The following is a 27,478-nucleotide window of genomic DNA, read 5'->3' as shown; positions in this document are numbered from 1 at the left end:
CAAGCCTGGAAGCTGCTGCCACGTCCATATCTGCTAGCTGCAGATTTTTCCCGGGTAATGTCATCAACCTTATTTAAATTCTGCTGAGCTCTGAGTCTAGCGTAAGTGCATAATATACAGTGTTGCCAAATATTTCTATAGAAAGTAGCTATGGCCTCCTCTAAAAGTCGCTAAATTAACAACACCGAATATACACGTTCGATTGCGGGGACGTCTCACAGAGGGGCTGGTTCCACGAATATCGCAAGTCTTTCGCTAAAAGCGGAAACGTTCCAACATATGCGGGCACAAGTTAATGGCATGCTTATTGTCGAGTTTCTCACCACCAGAGTCAAAGCTAGATGCGTCACTGCTAAAGAATTCCTGGCGTGAATGTTTTCGGCTACCTTCCTGAACGCAGTAGAATTGGGTCGTACGCTACCTCCTCTACTTGATCAGAGTGGGGTCTTCCAATCAACCGTTTTTACGCGAATTTGGGGTTCGTGCACGTTAATCTAAGCGGAAATGTCTGAATTGAGAACGCCAAAGTTCTCACGCTTGGCTGAGATGGGAAAAGTAGGCGTATCGATAAAGAATCTTTTGTTCATTACGAACGGCTGACGGATTAAGGACAGTCGCTAACACGCAGCTACTAGATAGCCCCATGCCTACTTCCTGGTGTAAACAGTTATTCCGGAAAAATTGGGCTGCGAGATCGCAGTTAAACTCTGGCTGTTATAGGTTTGGCAGATTGAACATGGGCGGCAGGGCGTGTTGCAAAGAGCTGAGATGTCTAAATTGTTCAAAGCTGCATTCTACTCTTCGCTGAATCGCTACACTACAAGGAGTGTTGGACTGTTACCGGCAAGTAGGCTACAGCCAATGTTGTAAATGCAAACCAGCTTCGGCTTCAACTTTCGGTTTCTGAAAGTTGTTCTCCACTGATTCACGATTCGCGCTTAAAAAGCCGGTTCCCTATCAGGACCCAATCATCGCGACAGAAAAAATAAAAACATTAAATTCATATTGGTGTTAAATCTGCGAGGATACAATTTGGTTGGCTATCTAATTTAGCTGTCAGATCACGATGCTGAATGTTTAGGGATTGCTAATGTTTATTGTAATGAGACAAATTAGGCTAACGTTGTCTTATCCAACTGGTTCTCTCAATATTGTGCTGTTGCAAGACGCGAATGCGTACGTTCCGCATTCATAAGTGTATCGTTGTATTCCATGACACCTAAACGGGCGTTTAGGCTTATCACAGCGGAGAAGGGATTTCATGTAGCCTTCTCCGCGTCACTGCTCTGACCTCTTCACCGTGCATGTGATCAGGCATGTGACCACACGACTGAGCACACATGTTGAGGAAAAAATCATACCTCCTGCTACGGACATGCTCCACATTGCCTAGGTATTGGCTTCGCCGTCTCTACAATTGCATGCTCACGCGAATGGCGTGGCGCGTCATCCTTGGACCTGCTGCCGGTATGGCTGGTTCCAGGCAGATTTGTAGCATGTGCTTTCGCAACTTTGTCATAGTTTCTTTAATCGTACATTGCATTTTCGTCTAAATAGAGTGCAATACGATGGCTAATAAAATAAATAAATACGTGAATTATAAATAAATAAATTAATTAATTAATTAATTAATAATAAAAAAATTAAAAAAAAAAAAAGTGGTTCCAATTCCTCTCCTAATATACTCATTCGGTAAGCATATTAGTAATGCATTGTGGCCCTTTAAAGCAGCCCACTGTGCCCAACTGTTAAATAATATTTAAATAACGACGTATTGAGAAATAATTCTTCGAACCTTATTGCTTCGATGCCTGCCCTCGCCCGGAGTGGCCCTTATGTCAGCGAATTAAGCGTTGTTAACGTTATCGTTGTTAGTGTTAATCAGTTTAACCTTCAGGGTCCAAGTTGAACTATGCGGTTGTTCCCTGCACTTGGACCGGTACTTCTCTCTAGGGGTTTCGTCATACTTGTTCCTGGTTATGATTATACACTTTGTTGTACGTCGCTCTGGATAAGAGCGTCTGCCAAATGCCTGTAATGTAATGTAAGCGAAACTCAAAAACACGATCGCCAATCGTCTCGGCTTTCGGGATCAGGCTATGCATCTTTTCCAGCGTATCCGTTTGGTAGGAGTCGCTTCCGATAGCGCAACGCAAGATTAGCCTCATCGTGACGCCTGATGGGCAGAAACAGTAATATGTTCATCCAATCTCTGCATAATGCATTTCCCCACAATTTAAAAAAAAAAAAAAAAAAAAAGATTCATAGACTATTCATCCTCATAACTGCGTTCACAACTGGTCTCTCTTAAGGCAAGTGTTTCAACCCCGGAGTACCCACTGTTGGAAACTGCATTTCCTTATGCTTCATGGTTCTTTATATGATCTCACCATGGCAAATATGCTTAAATTAGCTATATATTGTATACACCTCAAGCTTTTCATCTAAGAAAATGAAGAAACTTGTGTCATTATTGCATACTAGCACTGTTTTCCGTCCTCTCCTCCATGACCCGGTACCTGTGGTGGCGCCCCCATGCGAGCCCTGAGGAGCCTTCATTGGGAAATGCTATGACGGTCTCATTGGCAATGTGGTCCCCATTCCGGAGTTCTACACCACCACTCCTGCTCCAGTGTGGCAACGGCAGCAGTGATGGTTCCCAGCATCCTCAGTGAAGCTACGGGGCTTTGGACATGTACTTCATCCGTTGGCATTGACAATTTCCGTTCAAAAGCTATGAGCTTTGCAGTATAGGAGCACGGCTGCTACTGTCTACTGGCAAGTACCGGCATCGCAGCCGCCAATGTTTCCTCTGTAATCAGTTTCCTGCTGCTGCTACTGCTACTACTGCTGCTGCTAGTGCTGCTGCTACTGCTGCTGCTGCTGCTGGGTGCTACTGCTACTGAAGCTGCTGCTGCTGGTACTGCTTCTGCTGCTGCTGCTGCTGTTACTGCTGCTGGGTGCTACTGCTGCTGCTGCGTACTGCTGCCACTACTGCTGATGTTGCTGTTGCTACTGCTCCTGCTGTTTATTGTTGCTGCTGCTGCTGCACTACTACTGAACGAGGATTCATTACACTAATATGAGTAGTATATTTCCCTCTAATTGGTTTAAATCTCTGTGCTGGGGGGAAATACGAACAAGCTGCTGGTACACATAGCCTAATGATATTTGGTGATTAGTTTGAATGGCCTTGGACTTACGAGGTAGCTGAGCCACTGACTGACATGCTTGTCACAATCGACAACCTGATCCGACCAAAGGAGGATGGGTTTCCCCCTTGAGCCTGGTTCCTTCCGAGGTTTCTTCCTATCTGCCACAGGGAGTTTTTCCTTGCCACTGTCGCCTTAGGCTTGCTCCTGTGGGGGTTCAGGTCAGGGTTGTCCGTAAAAATGCATTGTGACAACTGCCGTAAAATACACTATACAAATAAATTTGATTGATAGAAGCCAAGGCCATACACGTAGGCATAGCCTTTAACATTACAAATAGTATAAAATAAAAAATCAAAAAAAATAAATAAATAAATAAATAAATAAAATAAAAAAATTAAAAAAACCCTTGGTACACATAGCCACTGACCCACAATGTTAGAACAGCCTCGAGCTGACCGGATGAAGGGCCTTTCCGGTAGCCGAATGGCATTTCACATAGTCATCACTTCAGCCGGAGACTAAATGGACTGCATTTATATAGCGCTTTTATCCAAAGCGCTTTACAATTGATGCCTCTCATTCGCCAGAGCAGTTAGGGATTGGGTGTCTTGCTCGGAGACGCTTCGACACGCCCAGGGCGGGGTTTGAGCCGGCGGCCCTCCGACTGCCAGACATTCGGTCTTGCCTCCTGAGCTATGTCGCCCTATGTCAGAGACTAAGTACTAACAACATGTCGGCGTATGTTTGCTTTGGGGGGTTTTGCTGCTGCCCCCTCCTGGTCTTGTCCATGCATGCTTGTATGGATGGCAATGAGCGAGGATTCATTTACACTGATGCAGGTAGTAGCATATTTCCCCCGGTTTAGTTTAAATCTCGGCGCTCGAGGGGAAATACCGACAAGCTGTCGGTACACATAGCCTAATATTACATCTCACATAGTATGTTCCCCTGGTTTATTAATTAATAATTCATCTAACTAGTGGCCTCAGGGGAACGTCCAACATGCGTTGGTACACATAACCACTGATCCATTTTTTAAAAAAATAAATAAAAAAAATAAATAAATAAATAATAGACGGCCTCAAACCGAAGGGCTTGACTGGATGAAGGGCTTCCTCCAGGTGGTCGTACACATAGTCATCACGTCATCGTTGAACACGTGCTTCACATCACTGCTCTTACTGCTGCTGCGCTATGGCTCCTATGCTGCTGCGTTACTGCCACCGCGCTCCTGCTGCTGCTACTACTGGCCTATGCAACGAGTGAGGATTCATTTACACTGACGTAGTCGGTAGTATATTTCCCCCGGTTAGTTCAAATCGCGGCGCTCGAGGGGAAATACCGACAGCTGTCGGTACACATAGCCTAATATCATACCACACATAGTATGTTCCTTGGGGTTATTAATTAATATTACATCTAAGTATTGGCCTCAGGGGAACGTCCAACATGCTGTTGGTACACATAACCACTGATCCATGTAAAAATATAGACGGCCTCAAGCCGAAAGGCTCGACTGGACGAAGGGCTTCCTCCAGGTGGTCGTACACATAGTCATCACATCAGCCGGAGACACTTATTGATAGCATATCGGCATATGGTTGTTTTGGGGTTTGGCTGCTGGCCTCCCGGCCTTATCCACGCGGGCTGCGTGGTTGGCGGGAGAGCTCCAGAACAGAGCCATACCGCCAAACATAACTGTATTGCCTTTATTGTCAATAAAGTTCTACTTGATGACAGTGGTCCTGACAGAAATGGAGCATCGCGTAGTTCTGGCAGGTCACGAGAGTCAAGCGCTCCGGCCGAATCAGCTGATGGCTCAGCTGAGTGATGTTCGCCTATCACAGTACATTCACTAACAGGGCGGTCTACTTAAACAGCCTCCCTCTACTCATTCGGCTGCTCCTCCTGCATGCAAGCGCTGCACGTTGCTTCGTAAATCCCCTCCACCACCCCAGCTCCATCCCCATGCGTCAAGAATTTGCATTCTCCATTCCTATGTGTTAAGAAGTTGTATTGCTCCATCCTTATGTGTTAAGAAATTGCATTTTCTCCATTCATATGTGTTAAAAACTGCTTTGCTGCTGGATCTGTTCTGTGTGTACCCCTCTAGGGGGGTTTGGCTGCTGGCCTCCCGGCCTTATCCACGCGGGCTGCGTGGTTGGCGGGAGAGCTCCAGAACAGAGCCATACCGCCAAACATAACTGTATTGCCTTTATTGTCAATAAAGTTCTACTTGATGACAGTGGTCCTGACAGAACCGCATGTATGTGCCCGAGCATTTCAAAAGTTTTGCTCTCTGCGGTATATAGGGCTCTGCTTTTCAGACCCTTGTTGTTACCCCCTGTGTTTGTATCCTCCATATGTCCGCTGATATCTTTATAAAAGAGGCCGGCTGTGAACTGGTTAGACAGTGTCTCATTCCCATAATTCAGTAGACATTCCATAACAGCTCGGTAGGGATAAGTGTTGCTAGACTGACTCACCAGTCGGTCCCCCAGTGAAACATCCACTTGGGAAAAAATGGTCGCTAGGGGGTAATTAATAAGCCCGACATTGTCAGCTTGCCCGAGGTTACTACCATCTGCGCTGGTGATCTTACAGCAAAGGTATTATTATTATTATTATTATTATTAATTACATTTATATAGCACTTTTCCAAATGCTCAAAGTGCTTTACAGTGAAGGGGAACTCACCTCACCCACCACCAATGTGTAGCACCCACCTGGGTGATGCACGGCAGCCAATTTGCGCCAGAACGCTCACCACACATTAGCGAAGGTGGAGAGGGAGAGAACATTTTATTTAGCCAATTAAGTCTGGGGATGATTTTTAGTGGCAAGTTTGCGAGAGCCAGATCTGGGATTTGGCCAGGACACCGGGGAACCCCCTACTCTTAGCGATAAGTGTCATGGGATCTTTAGTGACCACAGAGAGTCAGGACCTCGGTTTAACGTCTCATCCGAAAGACGGCATCTCCTACAGCACAGTGTCCCCGTCACTGCACTGGGGCATTGGGGTTTATTTGTACCAGAGGGAAGATTGCCCCCTGCTGGCCCACCCAACACCACTTCCAGCAGCAACTCAGTATTCCCTGGTGGTCTCCCATCCAAGTACTAACCAAGCCCACACCTGCTTAGCTTCAGCCATTTGGCAGGAGCAGAGTGCATGGAGGCATGGCCTTGCTGGCTGCTGGTATAAAAGTGTATTGTTCAAGTCCATGTAATCTTCACCATTACCAGCAATAAAGAACTCTAGAGGTCCTGTGTCTGAAATGGCTGACAGGGGGGGCACCTCCACATAGATGTTATTCTCAATGCTTGTTTGTGTATACGGAACTGCAAAAAGATCTAGTTCCGACTTCATGCATTCCTGTTGTGTATGTAGGCCATTTTTTAAAAATGCATCTACTTTTCCTTGTAACCTTCTTCTTCTTTGTGTGCTTTTTCACCTTCCTCTTGCTTTTACCAACTGTGCGCCGAATGCTTGACACTCTCCGTTTTTTAGACTTAGGTCTGTTTGAGACACGCTCCCCTGGAGGTCTTTTCTGTCTACGTTGTGTCATCACAATAAGCCCTGATCCGGCCTGACCGTCCGTGCTCAAACGGCTTGTCACAACATTAGTGATTACATCCTTGGCTATGTTCTTAGCTGCTGAGACCAAATGGGGCTTGGCTATATTGAATCCTTTCTTTAGTAGCGGTGAAGCCATTCGGAATAAGCCTCGAAAAATATTGCCAAGACCCCCACCATACATAACACTCCCACCACTAAACCCCGGCAACCCATTACCCGCTTGCGCCGTATAATAATCAATGTATCTGTGTGAATCTATGTGCAGGCCCGACCTAGCCATCTTTTACTCGTGATAATGGTGTTTCACCGGTCTGAAGTGTAGCTTTGCTATGATTTCCCTGTAATGGAAATTTACGTTCTGGTTCTGATCCGTTTTCAGTTCAACTGTAATGTTGTCAATGTGCTTCTTGCTCACAGGTACGTAGTGTGGCTTCTCATACGAGATTGTGATAATGTCGTTGTTTCCTCCAGATGTATGTGCATTTCGTAGCAGGGGTACAAAGCTGTCACCAACACGTTGGTAGTCGATAACGTCCGTGTAGGCGTTGTGTAGAAGCCGGCGCTGATATCGGCAGGGTGTGGCGCCACCGATTTCACGGCTGTCAAGTCGACTCCTGGTTCAAGACCAAGCATCCTAGCTAGTTTTCCTGCAGCCACCATTGTGATGTGTGGCTCGCTTACGATGTAAATTTTGTTTTTTATATGCCCGTATGCAATTTCAAGTCCTTCCAGCATGGGTACCGCATTGTGGTTCATTTCATTCAGTAGACTAGTGATACTCTTGTGATACCCGGTACTAATTGCATGAGCTCTTCTGATTTTTTAAATATGATCGTATGTATAAAAAGTGTTGTCATCCCGTGTTATTGACCCCCAAGTATGTGGGTACTGTATTTCGGTTAAGCCAACCTCCCACGTCCCGCGCAGTTCAATAGGTCTGGCAAACTTGGTTGTATAGCTTGAAATTTTGTTGTCAGGGTAAATGCTCAAAGATGCATTACTTGGGAGAGTAACGTAGAAACCTGTATCCTCCATGGTTACCTAATGCGCTTGTAGGGTCATGTAAGCTTTTCGACTCACTTATGGCCTAGATGTCAACCACATGGCTTGCCGGTATCCAACTGTTGAACTTTTCTGGCCAGCTGACCCATTTGACCAGGGGTCCCCAAACTACGGCCCGCGGGCCGCACACGACCCGCCTCCACATTTGACCCGGCCCCCTGAACAATACCAGAGACGGAAAAAAATGCTACTACGACCTCACTTTGCCCCAGCACGTTTTTACCCTTATGGCCACCCATACCCCAGTCATAGAACGTGAACGTGACCCCCCCCCCCAGAACGGAATAATGGCAAAAAGGTTGGGTAAGAGAAAAATTGATTCAGAATGCAGGGTATTTAACCCGCAGTGGACACACAATTATTTTTTTGTTCAATTCAAAGAAAAGGCTGTTTGTCTCGTCTGTCAAGAGACGGTGGCGGTATTCAAAGAATACAACCTGCGCCGACATTATGAATCCCGTCACAAAGACAAGTATGCTAGCTTTCAAGGCCAAATGCGAGCAGAAAAAATCTCAAAGCTAAAAACTGGACTGTTAGCTCAGCAGACTACATTTGTACGGCAAACTCAGCTGAACCAAGCATCAGTTCGGGCCAGCTTCCGTGTTGCTCAGCTGATAGCAAGCTGCGGTAAACCTTTCACTGAAGGAGAGTTTGTCAAGAAATGTTTGAATGTTGTCGTGGAGGAGGTCTGTCCCGAGAAGAAAGATGTCTTTAATGCCGTGAGTCTGTCGGCAAGTACAATTACCAGACGCGTTGAAGAAATTGGGGGTAATGTGTATGCCCAGCTGCAGCAGAAGACTAAAGATTTTGACTTTTTTTCATTAGCTGGATTTAACTGGATGAGAGCACGAACGTGCAGGACACCGCGGAGCTTCTTATTTTTATTCGTGGAGTTACCGCAAACTTTGAGATGTGCGAGGAGCTGGCAGCCCTACAAAGCCTAAAAGGCACTACGACTGGGGAGGATATTTTCGACAAAGTATGTCAAACCATGCAACAGTTGGATCTGGACTGGGCAAAGCTTGCCAGCATCACGACTGACGGGGCCCCTAGTATGGTGGGCGCGTCTCGGGGTTTAATAGGACGCATGAACCGGGAGATGGAAGAACGGGGTCTCACCGCCCCGCTACAAGTACACTGCCTAATTCACCAGCAAGCGCTGTGCTGCAAAGTGTTGAAGTGGGATTCTGTCATGAAGGTTGTGGTATCGTGCATAAACTTCATCAGAGCAAATGGACTTAAACACAGGCAGTTCCAACAATTCCTGTCTGAACTGGAGTCTGCGTACGGAGATGTGCTGTACTACACAGAGATCCGATGGTTGAGCCGCGGCAAAGTTTTGAGGCGTTTTTACGAGCTGCTACCTGAAATTAACGCATTTCTTCAGTCAAAAGGCAAAACGGTCCCAGAGCTGATCGACCCAGCATGGAAATGGCACCTCGCATTTTTAACAGACGTGACAGAAATGCTGAACGGCCTTAACTTGCAGCTACAAGGGAAGGGGAAACTCATTTGCGACATGTATTCCCACATAAAAGCATTTGAGGTGAAACTAGCGCTGGTTTTGGAACAAGTGAAAAAGCACAACTTCACCCATCTCCCTGCTACCCAAAGCTTTTCTGCAGAGAAGCCAGCTGTCGCGTTCCCAGGTGAAAAGTGTGTGGAAGCACTGGAAATGCTGAAGGCGGAGTTCGGTGTACGATTCCGTGAACTGCATGTTCATGAAAAAGAAATCCGTCTTTTTCAGAACCCTTTTGTTGCCGACATCGATGAAGCCCAGCCTTCTTATCAGTTTGAGCTGGCCGAGTTACAGAACTGTGATGTTCTGAAAGACGCATTCAAGCCCAACAGTCTCATTGACTTCTCTGCCGCCCTCCCAAATGACACCTACCCTAACATAAAAAAACACGCAATGAAGATGTCCACACTTTTTGGCAGCACGTATATCTGCGAGCAAACCTTTTCACGCATGAAACTCCTGAAAACTCCAACGAGATCAAGATTGACAGATGAACATTTGCATCAGTGTTTGAGACTGGCTGTGACTAGAATGGAACCGGACATTCAACTTCTCACCAGCCAGATGCAGGCCCACAATTCACACTGATGAACATACAGTACATAGGTAAGCTCACTTTTCTGACTTAAATTAGTCATTCTGAGTATGAACAAATATAATCATAATAAAATCTATTGGGATAAAATCCATCTCCACAACCATACTGGTATTGAAATGTATTGTGCTGTGTAGGTGCTGTATCACTTAGTTCGGTTTCTTAGCCTGCTTGCTTTGTGGTTTTCAGAGGGAAGTTGATGAGAGAGAGCCTACAGTGGTGTCTACTGGGCTAGCCTATGGAACCTACAAAACTGGATTATAAGGAAAGAACACAAGAACTTTGAGAGACATTTGAGATTCTGCTCTGACAAGTGAAGTTGAACTTTTACCTAGGATTGTGCACGGCACAGCATAACTTTCTTTCTGTGAAGAACCCAGAGAGGGTTATTTGGTTTTTATTGATTTCATAAATAGTGTTATTAGCCTATATATTTTCTGCGTTATTTTATTCTGTGAAGAACCCAGAGAGGGTTATTTGATCTCAGAAAGGGTTATTAATATTTGGATATGTGTGGTGCGCTGGAGTGTCAGCATGTTTTCTGGAAAACAATAAATGATTACATTTAGGGACCCCTGCGATTGTCACACTTTTTCTGTTAGAAACTGACCCTGGCCCCCCATCAGAGAAGGGAAAAGTTATGTGGCCCTCACTGGAAAAAGTTTGGGGACCCCTGCATTTTACTAAAACCAGCTTTTTACCCTTCTGCTTCTTCTCCGCCACTATCTTTTCAAACTTAAACGCTTTGTCTTTTCTCACAATAACCTTCTGTAATTCCTCCTCATAAAATGTACCATTGATGTTTTCACCATCATAATCCTTCAACCTGTATACCGGTGGTATTCTGTGGACCCTTTCAGCAACTATGAAATATTCATCTGTATACGTTTGCTCATAACCTTTTGCAAACTTTCCACGCACTTTGGAAACTCGGACTGTATCACCCTCCTCAAATTTAAACTTTAGCTTTTTAGGCCTTTTTGGAAAGAGACCGTACATATTTCTAAACACTTTTAAAGTGTTAGTATCATTTACTTCAACAGGCTTCATTTTAATCGTACTGTGGTAGCTGTTATTGTATGACCAAACCAAATCTTGTACAACGTCTATGTACCGTCTATTGTTGCGCGCTGTGAAGTAACGCCACATTCTCCTTTTTAGGGTCCTATTGAAACCACAGAAGCTTTCACATCATTACCTGTGGCAAAATGCATTATTTTGTGTTGATTCAGCAGCGTTTGGAATCCTTTGTTGAAAAATTCTGTACCTTCGTCAGTTTGTAATTTTTTAGGCCTGCGCCCCTGTGCAAGAATCTCTCGGAAGGTCCACAGGTCTTCCTGCGTGGCACACTCAATATCCCAGAAATCCCTCCGAACCTCAGCACCAATCTTGTCGCTGAAAGCCCCCCAGGTCTGTCCGTTTGATTTCCCGCAGCTTCTCCTGGATGTACGGCTCGTCCTTGAGCTCTGAAACAATTGTGTCAACAGCACCCACTATGCGCACAGGATTTGGTTTCAGACCAAACACTTTGAGCGCCTTGGAGAGTAGGCACCCCAGCCACGGTGTCTTCACTTGTCAAAGTTGGCCTGAAAGTAGAATGTCTCTGGTTCGAAGAGATAGCTGTGTTGCAGCTGGCTGGGGTGGTCATATTCACACCCCAGACAGTCGCTCTTCAGCTGATTTTCAATTGTCCTGTCAAGAAGGCTGGCTAGGATCAGCTTCAGGACCATTGGCGCTGTTATGCAGCCGTCAGCATCATCCGACGACCCCAGCTAGGCTTTTGGTCTGGGGCCTCCTTGTCCTCCGCAGCAGCATGGCGCATCAGCAGCATTGTCTATATTCTGGTCTGTTATGAGCCAAGGTTCCAAAACTGAAACATCATTATTTGCCATGTACTCAGACCCCCAGGATTCTGAAGGACCTGAGTCCTGTAGGCCTATTAGGCTATTTGTATACAGACTGAGACATACTTGTCAAGAGGTCTAAGAAGCTTGTTTGAAATTAGACCATGTGGCAGTGGTCTTTTAAAGATCCTCATGTATAGCCACGCCTAGAAGAAAACATCAGCCTATCGAGTGCCGTGTGTGTGCGTGGGTGGATGCTTGGGTTTTGCTTCAGATATTTATCATGGCTTTGGCATACCGTGTAATAATAATAATGTATAAACAATCAAACAGCAACAAAATTTGTAAAAAGAAAAGGTTTTATTTTAAAAGCTCACATTAATCACCAAAAACGATAAAAGACAGTCATAACATTCTATATAGTCTACAACTTCATAATATACATGTCCTAACTGTAACAAGACATTGTTTTAACATTTCAAAAACAGTTTTAAATCATTCAAGATCAGTCTCTTCGTCGTCTTCAGATATTGTCGGTATTGCTTTGTGTACCATTTCCTCAAACCTCTGACACTGATTAATTTTCACAGAGTCAAATGAGCTCAAAAACCAGTGATCTTCAAAAATTGTCGGCTTCAGCAAGCGCGTTGTTCATTAAATTCTGTTCTTCAGAATTTAATGAAAATGCAATGTTAACAACAGTTGTTAAGTCCGATAAAGACGCACCAAACCGAAAAATGTTATCCATAATGATCAGTCTTTTTTTTTTATTTTTTTACCATCCACAGTTTGTGTCATCACCACCAATGTAATCCCCCGTTTACACGTGGCATCGCTGGTCCGGCTTAAAAATTTACTTTTGTCTTTTGAACCGCCGGCTACCTCCTTGTAGCATCTTCTAAAATCACCCCAGTCACAAGCCTCGCACACGACTCCGAAACCGGTGATAGGGCTGTACTCCTCATCACCATGCAGGTTGAAAAATTTTTGGAGCATCTCCAGCCATGTCAAAATGATAACCGCTGCGGATACCCTCCGGCATCGGCCCCCACTCATGGTGTAGAGCTCCTGCATGGACTCTTGACAAAGCGGCAAAAGGCTTCTTCTTTGGGAGCCTCACTGTCTGCGCCCCGGTCTTCACGTCTTCAGAGGTAGGTGTCGAAATTTCAGCAGTAGACATGTTTTGTAGGCTAAGGAGCAACCAAATTTTGTATAGGCTACACAGAGCTGATGTCCGATTCTGACATCTGTGTAGATGACCCCCATTTTATGTGAATCATGAAGGCTGGATTTGCGTACGGGGGAGGCGCTGTGTTGCGATGTTGTAACTCTGTACACCCCACACATGATGATTCTGCTTTTTTCTTTTATACTTGTGCTATCAAAGATTATGTTGGCCCGCAACGTTGCTTCACGGGCCAAATCCCCCCCACCCCCAAAGCAAACCTCCTCCTCACAAGACAAACCATTGCCTATGTTTTCGTCACATGACAAAAACTCATCACAGCCTATGCCACGATGCCATATGAACGATCTGACAGTGATTCCAGTCGGACCTAGACATCGGACATAGCTGGTCTTTTTGCGCTCTCGACAATTAGGGACATCAATCCGAAGAAGGCTTTCCGCAGAGAAAATAATCTAAGTTTTGCTCGTTTCTGTCTCTAAATGTCTTCTTTCTCTAAATGTCTCTTCTGTCATAGTTTTTTTTTTAAAAGAAACTCTTTTCACACATAGCCTGATAACTTACAACTGTCACGCTTTGCATTTGCTTTACAAACAATTCTAAGATGTAACTATTTGCTATTTTCAATTGTTTTACAATTTGAACACGCTTTCGCTTTTCTTAAATTCTATTTGACACAAAACTAACGCTCAAACATACAACGCTGTCTCCTCATCTAACTAATAAACTCATCTACTATACAAAACAACTAATAAACTTTTCTAACATAATTAGGCTACTACTTGTTTTAAACATTTTAACGCATATAACCCTATTAACGCATTCATTTGCCTTTTCAGGTATTTGGTGGCGGATGGTGTTTTCAAAACAATAAAATGTTTTAAGTTGCTAAAGCATTTTTACACAAAACTACCCTTTCCAAACATGTTTAAAAAGCACGAAGATATTCACTTTCCCTCATGGATTATTTTACTTTTAAAAAACATTTCCATTAAAATGAAATATAAGCTAAATCAACGCATGTGCTATGATAAAAACCAACAAACCTAAATAAAAACGACTCCCCCGAAAATAAAAACAATATTAAACAATGACTATAAGAAAAATTAAAATAATAATTTTTTAAAAAATCAAACAATGCTTATAAACAATTATAAACCACAAGGGGGGGGGGGGGACAAGGGGCAGGGTTTCAATCTATAAAACTTTTTGACAGAAGGGGCATGCCATATATATATCACCCACAATACAATCACCGGACCTGTAACCAGGTCTGACTCGAGGTGAACAGTATGCAAAGGCATATCTAAGTAACGGGCGGCGACATAGCTCAGGAGGTAAGTCTGGCAGTCTGGCAGTCGGAGGGTTGCCGGTTCAAACCCCGCTCTGGGCGTGTCGAAGTGTCCTTGAGCAAGACACCTAACCCCTAACTGCTCTGGCGAATGAGAGTCCGTACAAGGACCCCGGAATCCATAGCAGACTCCTTAGAGAAAGGCAACACATAACTCAAAATGAAGGACTGCGACGCAGCTGTATCCCTCAAAATAGTTACAGGAACTCTGTCGCCCTCCCCAGTTAAGGACACAAAACCCTCCATAAGGAAGGGAACATAGACTTTCAGTTCAGACTCACTAGACACAGAAGCCAATTGTGACACAGGACTAGGCGTTTTGATCAATGCAACAGACTTTGCAGGCTTCTTCTCCCTATGCAAAGCATGACAGTTTGCAATATGTCCCCGTTTCTTACAATAGAAACACACTGGGCTCTCCCTAGTTCCCCAATCCTCCCTAGTAGGCTTCCCTTCTGCACTACTGGAAACACTGGTTTTATACGGCACTACAGAGGCACTTGAACTTTACTTGAAACTGTTGTCACTAAACCGAGCTTGCACAACAGACTTCTCAAACACTGACTTATGGGTGAATACATATTCGTCAGCAAGAATCGCAGCGTCAGACAACTTTACAGCTTTTTGCTCATTCAGATAAGTGGCAACTCTCTCAGGCAAACAGTTTTTAAACTCCTCTATAAGCACCAAGGCTCTAAGATCTTCAAAAGTTTTAACCCCTTGCGCTGAGCACCACCGATCAAATAATGCCTCTCTCACGAGCAAACTCGACATATGTTTGAGACTCCTGCTTTTATAGCTGCAAAACTTCTGGCGATAAGCCTCCGGCACAAGCCCATATGCCCTCAAAATACCAGCCTTGACATGCCCATAATCAAGGCTATGTTCAGGAAACAACGCTATGTAAACCTCCTGAGCTTTACCAGTGAGTACGAACTGCAGCATGAGTGTCCACACATCTTTAGGCCATTTTAAAGTTGTCGCAACACGCTCAAAGAGAATGAAATATTTATCCACATCCTTCTCGAGAAAGACTGGAACAAGGCGAATATTCCTACTCACATCAAATTCAGGTGATCGCTGAGGTGATGGCTGCGAGGCTTCCTTTAAACGCAACACAGACTTGGTTTCTTCCTCAAGCTTTCTTACCTCAAGATTACAATCAATTTCTCCTTTAAGTCTAGCCAACGCAACTCCAATTCAAGCTTTCAGCCTCTCCCGTTCGGCAAGACCTGCCTCCTCAGATTTAGGAGTAACACCCTGCGTGCCCACACCAGCTGACAACAATCCTTGCTCCTCCAAAGCAATCAACAGATGATCCCTTATCACCTGTTTCTTGTCTTGCCTACTGATTGAAATGCCAAACTTTTCCACAATGAGTTTAAGATTTTCTTTAGTACACCTTTTCAACTTTTCACAAGTCGGGCCACTAACAAAATCTTCTAGATCAAACTCCATTGTAGCGCAAATCAGCCGATTTGGAAAAGCAATACAGGACCAGTTACTAACAAAGCAACTCCCGACAATCAAGAGCAGCAAACCAAAAACCCACAACTCGGGACGGCATCCCCACACAACGCTGCCAACAAAGTGTTATAATATCCCAAAAATAACACACTAGCATTTTATTGTACAAACCAAAAATGAGCACATCAACAATATTTTTCTTGTGTTGTTTTAGGGTTTTGCTATTTCTGATTGTACAGCACTTCGGTCAGCTGTTGTTGTTTTTAAAGTGCTTTATAAATAAATTTGGATTGGATTGGAATATACTGTCAAGGCCAATTGTGCAAACCAAGTGTTACAGCAAAGTAACAGGCACAGACTAATCGAGAACACAAAGAACTACTGCGCAAACAAAGTGCTACGGGAGAACAAAGTAACACGCACAGTAGCCTAAACCTAAGAGGTCACACCTCCCAAAACAGGCAGCATGCTACCACAAACTCGATTAACAATAGCCCAAAGGCATGGCGCACAAAAGTAGTAAAACTGCATCACCCAAAACCGCACATGCCCAAAACAGTCGCTTTGACGAGCCCAGCAACATATAAAGAGGACGCCACACCCAAGAATTAGTTTCAAAGCAAAAAGACTTTAACAAACAGTTGCCATTAATTAACCAAAACTATGGGAGTCTGGAGGCCTGGCCAAACAGAACAAAAGAATGGGGAAGTCTGGGCTAACCATACAATGAGCCGTCGAACCCAGAACTTCCCCCCATAAACTACCAGAAACAGTGCATAACTAAACTAACAAATAAAGCCAACGAAAACTGACCTAACTGACCTACCAGACCTCCATCCTTAAAAGGAAATAAACACAAAGTAAGGAGCAAAAGAAACAAAACACTAAGATGGTCAGGAAGGCTGTTTAATCTGGGAGAGAGAGAGCTCCTCCTCCTCTAGCCTCCCTTATATAAGGGGCAGGGCCACCTGCTAATCACGAGCACCTGAGAGAAAGAGGAGAGAGAAGAACACAAAAGGGGGAGGAGCGCGTAACAAGCACGTATTCGTATCGCACACAAACTGTAGAAACCTAACTATAAATATGCACAACGAAACATAAAACACGTAAATAAACATACCTCGCTGGCTGCACACAACCAAGAGGGAATGAGTCCACTTGAACAAACATAAAATCTTCAAAAAACGGGCAATGCAATTGTGGGAAGGAAATGTATTTAAGAGCACCAGCTATCACCACCGTGATGGATTATGCTATTAACAGAGGAAGTGCGTGTAGAGCTAACAAAGGCCGGACCATGGCCAAAATATTAATGATCTGTAGAAGTATGCACTAAATATAAATCACAAGCAGTAAAAGTCTATACACAATGTAAACACAGCTTCTGCCACGCAAACAAGGCCTTTCACACAAATGTGTCGCAAAAGATAAAATCCAGCAGGAAGTTGGGGAGTTGAACACGTTTTGCAACAGGAAGGGGAGGAAGATTTAGATGGGAGAAGGGAGTACCTATTTTTTTTAATTAAAGAAAGGAAGGGGCTCGGAAATAATGGTGTCTGAGAGTTTGGAGATAATGGTGTCAAGAATAGAACCTAAGGAACCAAAGCGAACAGGTGGTCTGATCAAGGATGCGCATGGTCAAGACTATTGCGCAAGGGGGGAAGTGATCAAGCGTATCCAGAATGCTTGGTGGTCGCCTTATTTGGCAACAATGGTGGATCAAGCGCTCAACGACTGTCCAAAACAAAAGGTATATGTTAGTGGTGGTGGACAGATTCAGTAGATGGGTAGAAGCAACACCCACAAGCAGTCCAGACGCTAAATCAGTGGCAAAATGTTTGTGCAAGGAAGTGTTTCCTAGATTTGGGATCCCAGATAAGATTAGCTCAGACAATGGACCACATTTTGTAGCTGAAATGATAAAAGTCACAATGAAAATGCTGGGAGTCAGGCAAAGATTTGGGTGTGTGTATCACCCACAGTCACAAGGAATGGTGGAAAGAGCGAACGGCAGTTTGAAAGCAAAAATTGCCAAGATATGCGCAGATAGGGCAATCAACTGGGTGGATGCACTACCACTGGCACTAATGAGCATGAGAATGCAGACTAACAGAAGCATACATCTAACCCCGCATGAAATGCTAACAGGAAGACCCATGCCAGTGCCGTACCTTCGAGGTCCATACAATGGGCCGGCGCTGGAACAGCTTGCAAAAGAATTGTCAAGCTATGTGCGGCATCTAACTGTAATACACAAGACCATTTTACAACAGGTAAAGGGTGCCACCGAAAGAAGAACGAGTGACATCTCCAAGGACCTGAGCAAAATACGCCCAGGAGACTGGGTGTATATCAAATTGTTCAAAAGAAAGTGGTGCGAACCCAGACGTGAAGGACCGTTCAAAGTTGTCTTGGCAACTCCTACTGCACTTAAGGTTGAAGGTAAAATTGTGTGGTTCCACCTTAATCATTGCTGTAGGGCACAAGGGCCAGAGCGTACTTTGGACGAGGTAAGGGGAGATTTACGGGGAATAGAGGAAGGATCAGATGGGGAAGCGGAACCCTCTGAGAGAAGGCAGGATGAGGAAGGTGCACCTTCAAAGAGCAGGGAACCTTCAGAGAGTGGGGAAGCGTAGAGAGAGGAAGGTGTGGAGAGCAATATTAGTGAGGCCCCTGTGGCTGTTGATAATATGCCCTGTAATAGCCGCCACACCTATCGGAGGAGGTACCAGTAAAACCGAAAATGAAAAGGGTTAAGTGACACACGGGTTAACCTACTATCAATGGTGGGCAAACGATACACATCACTGAGACAATCCAACATGTTTTACCAATGGATGGAATATTCTGCAAGGGAAGTAACCGAAGAGACATGCATAACATGCTATAACCGTGGCACGAAAAGAACGCCCCACATGAAACCATTACCTTTCACACAAAGGGAATGTACAGGGAATCAAGTGTGCCACTTGGAATGCATGCTGTACTACATGGCAAAAGGGGGAAAGCACCTATCCCCTTATTAGTATGGGACGCGGGGGAAACGCACAAAGGCGGAACCGACATTGAATGGCGTCAATATGACTGATGGATATGTGGCCACAGTGAACGGAACGCAGTGGATGAACATAAGCAAATGTCAAGATGTTCTCATTCCTGTAGACGAGGCAATAGCGGAAATGGTACCAACAGCTATGATAACCGAGGGGATGGAGTTCCCACTCTGCGTAGCTCAGAACCTCAGCATAAAAGAAGGAATTAGAGGAGTCCCGCTCCGGTACAGATACACATCAGATCCACAAATTGACTGTTATAAATGGGACAAAAAAGGTAACCGAGGGTGCTCTACAACAGACGTGGCGCCAATCAAATGTCAAGAAGTAGTTGACAGTTTTGGATTTGCATCCAAACGTGTGGCAGACAATGGAACAATACTGCAATCCATGTTCACTGTGCCAGATTTTACTAAAGGGACCCACCCGCTAGCAGACATATATTGGTACTGCGGTAGGGGCACACAGATTAGAGCCACACTGAAGGAAAACTGGACAGGCATATGCGTTCCCGTAGGTTTGACGGGGCGACCGACAGTAATCAAACCGCGGGATCTGTCAACAAGGATGAAGAGAGAAACACGAAAGGAGGATAAAGGAACGTGGGTAAGCTACACAGAACATGAGGTGAGGGGTGACATGGCCGGACGGTTGAAAAGAGAAGTGGGAGGGTGGAACGAAGAAAGTGAGGTGAGTGTGAATTGGGCTGGAGTTCCTGTAAATATACCCAGACACCACAGAGTACTGGGATTAGACTCCTCTGACAGCCTTATAGCGTTTCTAACCTGGGTACATATAAAAATAAATGTTGAATGGATTAATTACCTGTGGTACAATCAGCAGAGATTCATTAATCACACTGTGGCAGCGTTGCAAAGGATAACAGAACAGTTACATACCACCTCGCTCATGACGATACAAAATAGGCTAGTTCTCAACACAATGTTAGCCGAGGAGCAGGGGGTATGTGAGCGTGTTGGGGATGAATGTTGTACGATCATTCCAATGCACACAGGAAAAGGGGGCAATATAACAACTGCACTAGAGGCATTAAAGAATCTGAGGAATGAACATGCGAAAAACACAAAGGGAGAATCCAAGGAGTGGTCATGGTGGGACTGGCTCAACATGTCAACATGGAAAACGGCTCTGGTAAAGATAGGGGTGATCATAGGGATAGTATTGTTGATGTTGCTATTTGCCACATGCTGTGTGGTCCCATTGATCCAATCCATGGTCAAAAGAATGATAGCTACTGTAGCTGGACAATTCCCACTGGTTACTGATCCTGATCCAAACACCATCATCTCGGAAGTGGACCCTATGGTGGAGGACACACTGTTACAGAAAGGAGAGGAACCATTGCATGAGATTCAATATGGTGCAAGGGAGGAGGGGTGTCTTGTTGTGTATGTTGTCCAAACGGGACCGAACGAGTATCACGGAAACCTGGTGAACGCCAAAGGCATTGGACTGTCCATTTGGAAACCCACTGTGCGAATGGGGGGTGAGAGCAGGTGCCGGATGGGAGTGTTGGGATTACCATCCACAAGCCGCTTGCAAGGTCAGGGATCCCCAGTTTTGGAACGCTTATGCCAGGGACATCTGGGGAATAGACCTCGAGAACGAAGGAGGCGGCCTGCCCGGCGAGGAAGAGAACACCCCGAATCAATGTGCATCGAATGTGCTAGCAACCTCTCCACAGTGATGACCCTCTACGGTACGTAAAGCACCTGGGTCGAAGAGACGTGCTCTGACCACAAAACTCACAAGACGACACAAGGGTTCACCAACAGCAAGAGTATCTGAGTGATGTGCTAGTAACCTCTCCTCAGCATACAAAGAGCCAGGCTACGGCTTGCAAAGAGCCAAACTGGACGAAGTAGATGACCGGGCTGAAAAAAAGGAAAATAAAAGGGAAGCTACAATCAAGACACCAACATAACCAAGTACAAATTGACTGATTGATTAAGAAGAAAACTGACCAGAATTATGATAATAGAGCTCCATTTAACCATTCTATATAATTGTATACTCTTGTGCACCTGTAACCCGTGGCTGATCTTATTACAAATGCACTCAGGCTTAAGCACGCAATATGTATACAAGGAAAGGTGTTTGAAAGGAGGATCAGATCTCACTGAATCTCATTGTGTAACACTGACCCCGCTTTCCCCTGCTGATGTTGTCCAGGTAGCCCGGGCGACGCAGAAAGACTATCCGCCAAAGCCATCAGCGGTAACTGTGTGGACGGGGGGCCACACAACGCACGTCCAAGAAAACACCTTAAGGGCGGTGAGGGGGCCTGCCCAAATCAACGCTCCGCATTGCTGTTAATGTCTGACTGTGGTTGCAGGGGTGTGCCTGGCATGACGGCAGCTGGGCAAATCGGTTTACTGGTGGTATGTACAAAGCAATAGAAAGGCCGTATAAGGAGTCTGTTGAATTGTTTATTTCTCAACGAATCAGTGAGGGCTGAAAACACTCCAGTAGATAAGAGAATATGTTATGATCAACATAACATATTCTCTTATCTACTGGAGTGTTTTCAGCCCTCACTGACATTTTCTGACTGAAGGCAAAGCGAAATGATAAGAGCTGTAAGGGACAGGGGCATTGAGTGGCTTTTACCCACTCCTAGCAAATCGGAGAGGGGATGTTTTCCACACGATGTCCTGCTCTGCTGTTGGATCTCCCTCCAAGCGATAGTCATCGCCTTGATGATCGCTAAGGTCATGGGATAGCATCTTGCTGTCGGGCCGGATGGAGTCTGACAACAGATCCTAGGGAAAGTTTGCCAAGTATAAACTAACACATATATCAGGAGTATACTGAGTGGATGCTGAGAAACGCAAGAATCCTGGTGCAGGAATGTGACAATGTATGTGATAGGATTAGGCTAGACATGGGGTGTGCCGCAAGGGCTACTCACACGGGCTGTCATGTAGGGGGTGGCACACAAGGTGCTCCGCAGTCTCTGCATTGATGTGAAAGCTATGTACTAGTCATTTTAGTCTGCATATTAAGTTATGTTTTTGCACTATGTCAGTAATATCTGCACAGCTCATTCTGTAGTTAATCGCAATAGACATGGAACTTAGAAGTTCCAAAGGGGGGAATGTGGGAAAGAAATGTATTTAAGAGCACCAGCCATCACCACCGTGATGGATTATGCTATTAACAGGGGAAGTGCGTGTAGAGCTAACAAAGGCCGGACCTTGGCCAAAATATTAATGATCTGTAGAAGTGTGCACTAAATATAAAACATAAGCAGTAAAAGTCTATACACAAGGTTAACACAGCTTCTGCCACGCAAACAAGGCCTTTCACACAAATGTGTCGCAAAAGATAAAATCCAGCAGGAAGTTGGGGAGTTGAACATGTTTTGCAACAGGAAGGGGAGGAAGATTTAGATGGGAGAAGGGAGTACCTATTTTTTTTAATTAAAGAAAGGAAGGGGCTCGGAAATAATGGTGTCTGAGAGTTGGGAGATAATGGTGTCAAGAATAGAACAGGTAGGAAGTACCAAGTTTAAGCTCCACAATGGGAGGGGCTAACAGAAGTGGATAAAAGGAAGTGTTTAGCCCCAGGGGATTTTAGAGTGTTTGGGGAATGATTGGATGTTTTGTCTTTGCTTTGTGAACGACTGTTGTTTGTATTGAACTGCAAAGATCAGCCCGGGTTCTTGTATGTAATCTTTGATTCACCTACAATAAACCCAGTTACATCAGACTCTGTGAATTTTGCATACTTTTGAAGAAGTATTCAACAGTGTGGAAGAGAGCGACCCCGGCGTTTCTGGCCCAGCCTGTTTTCTCCCCCATACAATAAACTTTTAAGAGGAGTATAAAACTTCTCCCACTTCACGAGTCTTCTTGGAGGAGATTGCAACAACTAAATGTGTCCCTGCACAACATAGAACGTAAACGTACTTCCAGCGCAACAACTAAATGTGTCCCTGCACAACACAGAACGTAAACGTAGGCCTACTTCCTGCGTAATGTTAATACAAAACAAATCAATATTCATGAAAATAAATCATATAAATAATATATGTAAACAAAACATATCAAATAATGACATAAATAACATTTATGGCAGTGAAACTTACAGTATTGCATTTTTTGAGTTCCCCAGCCTGCACGACTATGAAAAAATTCTTCATCTTCCTGTAACCTGAACCAAACATATTCATGTTTGGTATGGTTATACTTTAATATTCGCAACGAAGGTCGGGGGACAAAGTATATCGTAGCGAGACAGGGCTCCATCGGGAAGCTGAGAGTCAGGCAGTTCAAAACTCAATGTAACTTTATTGAGGAACAAACCAGGAAATAAGACAATCGTCAGATTCACACTTTCTATAGTGAACAGCGTAGTAGCCCCACTGTACGGCACCGCTGGTTCACTCAGGGTAACACATATAGAACTAGACTAACAACAACAAACACAATCCAGCTAACACAAGAACACATATTTACACACGATAAATTCACTATTTACACTTATTTAACAATTTTACAGTCCCGCATGAACTATTTACAAAAGTCTGCATGCCGTGCATTCTGGCAGCTGCCGGCGCAGCCCTCCGGAACAGCCCCCCGGATGTCACAATATTCATCTTTTTTGCATGGCTAAATAATTATCCAACTAGATCAAAATTGAATAAATATTTACATAAAAGTTATTGAAACCCGCCCCCCCCCCAATGGGAAAGGCGAACGTGATATGAAGGTGTGCCCTCCAAACAGCCAATGACAGCAGACTGCTCTCTCTCTCCGGCCAAGTATTTTAAGTCAACCTGTTTTGGCGATCTTTCAGAAAACATATTTTGACAGTTTTATCATGCATAATGTCATTTGTGGCAAGCGCCTGCCACAGGCCACCGAAGTGGCTTTCCAAGGGCCCCCCAGCACAGAGACACAGGGAGACGATGTTCAAACCAGTCCACATTTATTCGCGAGGGTGGCCAATTATCAAATTATCTTAACCAATTATCTAATTAGCCAGGTCAAATTAGCTTGACCCAGGGCAGGTGTGGCTGCTTAAACCAGCCATCCCCACACCACGGTCATAAATGCTACAGTATAGTCAAATAACAACATATAAATCGGTAATTTGCCAGAATATAACTGTTGTTTCCTATAATACAATTTAAAAAATTAGCCGCTTCACCCAATCACTGTGGTTGGAGGGAAACGCATCATCACCTGTGCGACTTTGTGACAAACACGCCTGCCACAGGCCACCGAAGTGGCTTTCCAAGGGGCCCTCCAGCACAGAGACACAGGGAGAAGATGTTCAAGCAGTCCAGATTTATTTACAAGGGTTGGCAAGATGTTACTGCCAAGGAGCAGATGTTAAAACTGTCATGACAGAGAGGCTCCCCTGTGTGGGTGGGGATGGCAGATTTAACCTGTGCGCACTGATTACCTCACTACGCACAGGTGCAGCCACCCCTGTTCCTGGGCCCAATTAGCCTGGCCAATTATCTAATTCATAACCAATCATCTAACTAGCCAGGTCTAATTAGCTTGACCCAGGGCAGGTGTGGCTGCTTAAACCAGCCATCCCCACACCACAAACATGAACCAATATTGTGTGGTATTCATACAGTAAAACGAATATACTGTATGCATTTACTGGTATGTATTGTTATGGGATGCATCATTTAATGAAAACTGTACTCTCAAAACGCAATACATGCCAAAATGTCTCAGTTTCAAACAGCGGCTCCATGGCTTCAAAATTCCATTGCAGTTGGGGACTGGGATCGACCAGGCTCATGTCCCCATTTTCACCCTAATAAAAAAAACACCCATTATTAAAACTAAAATCCTTTATACCATACTGTAGACACAGTCTTCTAGAAAAAATATATGTAAAAATGTTGTTCAAATGAGTTTTTCCGGTGACAAAGCCACCAGAAAACATGTAGCCTACACTGGCAACAAAATACTATTCTAGCTGCTCGGGATTCGGATTCCTGAGGGTTGCGCATGTCTCCTTATAACCGTAATTACAAAACACACCCATTCGTAAAACTCAAGTGCTTTATGCCATACTGTAGACACGATCTTGGTGAAGATATTTATGCAAAAATATCCTTGTTCAAATGAGGATTTCAGGCGATCTAGGCACCAGAAGTCATGTACATGCTCCAGGATGGCTGGGCATTCTATTCTAGTAGCTTGCTGGAATTTACAACGCGCATGTCTCCTTTTCATCGTAATTTTTAAAAAATACCCATTCGCAAAACTAAAATGCTTTATGCCACACTGCATACAAGACCTTGGTGAAGATATCTATGCAAAAATATCCTTGTTCAAACGAGGATTTCCCACGATCTAGGCACCCAAAGTTATGTAGCTACATGCTCCAGGTTGGCTGGGCATTCTATTCTAGTAGTTTGTTGAAATTTACAATGCGCATGTCTCCTTTTCATCATAATTTTAAAAAATACCCATTTGTAAAACTAAAATGCTTTATGCCACACTGTAGACCAGGGATCCTCAATCTTATCCTGAAAGGGCCAGTGTGAGTGTAGGTTTTTGTTCCAACAAAGCAGTTACACACCTGATCCTACTAATCAAGGCCCTTAGCAAAGAATGTCGTGGTTGATTAGTAGAATCAGGTGTGTAACTGCTTAGTTGGAACAAAAGCCTGCACCCACACCGGCCCTTTCTGGATAAGATTGGGTACCCCTGCTGTACACAACATATTGGTTAAGATCTGCATGCAAAAATATCCTTGTTCTAACTAAGTTTACTGGTCTAGTCATGTCAGAAAACATTTTGGAGAGCCTCTTCGCCGGCATAACTTGGACGGATCGGATTTGAACAATCGGGATGATGACAAGAGAGGGCTTGACTGCAATTTGAATGGCATTTCATTTCACCAATACAAAATCCCTTACAAAATTTTTTTGGTGCCATTTCGCTTCTAAAGTGGCTGTAGAATTCCCTCAGGACGCTGGCAGCTGTAACATTTTTAGGACACCCAAATATATGAAAGTATGAATAAATAAAAGGCCATTAACTTATCATTCATTTCTCAGTGAGTTTTTCTTGTAATAAAATGTGTAATAATGGCTTCAGTGCGTTTAGATTTTTTATAATGACCAACTGATTTCGGTGCAGCATTAAGTGCATACACAAATGCTCGTAAACAAGGCCAAATTAGCATAATAATTTCTGACTTTCTAAAGAAAAAAAGTGCCATCGCTGAACTGTCAGTGCAATTTTGAAACGATTTAAAGCTTTATTGACTCTAATTTTGTATATTTCCTTGTTAAATGACCTGTTAAAAGGAACCCAGATGCCAGTTTTGTTTTATGTTTGTGCGTGGAATGGTCATTGTGATTACATTGCGGGCAGAACGTTTGACCTCCCTACCAAGGTTGGGGCTTCCTTTTTTTTCCTTGTTCAAATTTTTCCTTTTTCCTCCAAACCCGAGCTGTGGCTCACGTTGATTTTTAGGAAGATAACCTAGCCTTGGTGTCCCCGCCGAATAACCCTGGATCACTCTACCCGTTGGACTTCCGAGTGTTCGCACTGCTTTTGGACCGTGTGTATAAAGTATAAACATATGTTTTCTGGAGGAATATGCTTCCTCTAGTTATTCACCAGCAGTTTTGTACATGAATTTAAATGTGTTGTATGAGGTAATTAGAAATATTTCACACTTTAATTTGACACAAAGTTTGAATGACATTGTAAAATGGTAAGATAAAAAAACACTGGGCCAAGTGACTTGAAACAATTGAGGAAAATTGGGCAGAAACGAAGCTGAAATATAGCCACTGTATGTAGGCCTACTCACGGATTTTACGGCCATACAACAAGCCTTGATTGACAAAATTATCAGCAAGCCCGTAGAATTATAGCTCCCTAGGTCGCAACTTGTGTACACTTCTGTCCTGCTCCGTTTTCTGTTATTTCATGGAGATGCACTTTTAGTGTTTGTAAGGTTTATAAGCAGTGTTGGGCAGTAACGTGTTACTCAGTAACGCGTTACTGTAATAATATTACTTTCCCCAGTAACTAGTAGTGTAAGGGATTACAATATCCAAAACAGTAATTATATTACAGTTATTAATCCAAGTAATGCTGCGTTACTGCGTTGCCAGAACGCGATTTGTTTCTTGTCCTAGGTAGGCTACCTTATGATGACGTGTACGCACGGCAGGTCACGTCGGCTACTAGCCAAAATCAAATCAATCAAATTTTATTTGTATAGCGTATTTTACAGCAGTTGTCACAATACGCTTTACAGACAACCCTGGCCTAAACCCCCCACAGGAGCAAGCCTAAGGCAACAGTGGCAAGGAAAAACTCCCTGTGGCAGATGGGAAGAAACCTTGGAAGGAACCATGCTCAAGGGGAAAACCCATCCTCCTCTGGTCGGCTCAGGGTGCCGACTGGTGACCAGCATGTCAGTCAGTTTTATAAGATTTGTGATGTGGCTCAGATGATGGGTGGGGCCGGGTGGCGGTGATGGGGAACAGCAGGTGGCAACAGATGTTGCAGGGTGGAGGCAATGACGAAAGAGGGGCTGGATCGCAGAGGTGGGGGAGACCAGACGACTCTCGAAGCACTCTCGAGGGTTGGGGCAAGAGCCCCGCCGGCAGCGTGGGGAAGAGGATAGAAACGGCAATTAGGGAATTTGCA

This window comes from Anguilla anguilla, chromosome 7, assembly GCF_013347855.1.
Source record: "Anguilla anguilla isolate fAngAng1 chromosome 7, fAngAng1.pri, whole genome shotgun sequence".
Classification (NCBI taxonomy): Eukaryota; Metazoa; Chordata; class Actinopteri; order Anguilliformes; family Anguillidae; genus Anguilla; species Anguilla anguilla.
This window is presented reverse-complemented; position numbering follows the sequence as displayed.